Genomic DNA, 1,508 nt, shown 5'->3' with positions numbered 1-1,508 from the left:
GTGTTATGATGTTTTAAAGGGGTGGGGCTAACCTTTTGCGTCGGGCTGTAATAATACTGCCATAGCATATAATATTATGAGGGATATTTTGCGTTTAGAGCCACTTGTCGCGCATCTGGCGAGACGTCATTGTTATAAAGTGTATTTGAATTATTAAAAAACTACATTAAAATAAATTGTGTGAACAACTACATGAGTTTACGATTACTCTCTCTTCAACAACTACTCTCGGGCCCCTCGTCCTAATTATATTAAAATTAAGAATATCTATAACTGACACTATTTTTGCTTGAGGCGTAACAGTTTGATGGAATATCAGACTCTGAGCCCCAGAATTTACACGGCACAATAAAAGGACACGACACGTTAAAAAAATCAGGACGTTAATATGGCATAGTATAATATATATAATATAGTACTATATAGTATAATATAATATATATTATATAGTACTATATAGTATAGTATAAGTCACACTACGTGTTGATAATTGCAACTGGTTAATAACTCAAGACCAGTTATAAGCTGGCTGGATTAGCGAAATGCAGAATTCACTATAGGAGTAAGTCAGGAATGGAAGGTTGAAGGATTTTGCTGTGTTATGTACACGTTCCACTGTAATTACTTGCCTATACAACCTGTTGCCTATACCAACCTGTTGCCTATACCAACCTGTTGCCTATACCATCCTGTTGCCTATACCAACCTGTTGCCTATATATACCAACCTGTTGCCTATACCAACCTGTTGCTAAACCATCCTGTTGCCTATACCAACCTGTTGCCTATACCAACCTGTTGCCTTTACCAACCTGTTGCTAAACCATCCTGTTGCCTATACCAACCTGTTGCCTATACCAACCTGTTGCTATACCATCCTGTTGCCTATACCAACCTGTTGCCTATATCAACCTGTTGCCTATATCAACCTGTTACCTATACCAACCCCTTGCCTATACCAAACCCTTGCCTATACCAACCCCTTGCCTATACCAACCTGTTGCCTATACCAACCTGTTGTTTATACCAACCTGTTACCTATACCAACCTGTTTTGAGATAAGTTTAAGGTAGGAGGTATCTCTACTTAAACTATATATCCTCTTTATTTATTTTTACGAGTCGAAAAATCTCAGTAAGATAGATCGTATTACACATATAATAATGATAATAATCATTGATATAATAATTACAGATATAACAATAATTATACACATATGGTCATACACACATTATACACATAACAATAATTATATGGTCCCTGGACCGTGAACTACCGAGCTCACTTACAAATATTGGCTTTCCCTCACTTCTTTTCACCTTACCCCTTACCTTCACCTAACTTCATCCCACACCTACAGTCTTCCCATTCTCCTCCCCTCTTCCCCTCTCCCCTGCTGTTTCCCATCACCTCCCCTTACCCCTCAAGCCCCCGATTTCCCCTCACCTTCCATCCCAGCTCCCCTCTTTCCCTTCACCTTCCCACCCCTCACCTCCCCTCCTCCCCTCA

The sequence above is a fragment of the Hyalella azteca genome, unplaced genomic scaffold, assembly GCF_000764305.2.
Source record: "Hyalella azteca isolate HAZT.00-mixed unplaced genomic scaffold, Hazt_2.0.2 contig5737, whole genome shotgun sequence".
In the NCBI taxonomy this organism is placed as follows: domain Eukaryota; kingdom Metazoa; phylum Arthropoda; class Malacostraca; order Amphipoda; family Hyalellidae; genus Hyalella; species Hyalella azteca.
Note: the sequence above shows the minus strand (reverse complement) of the source record.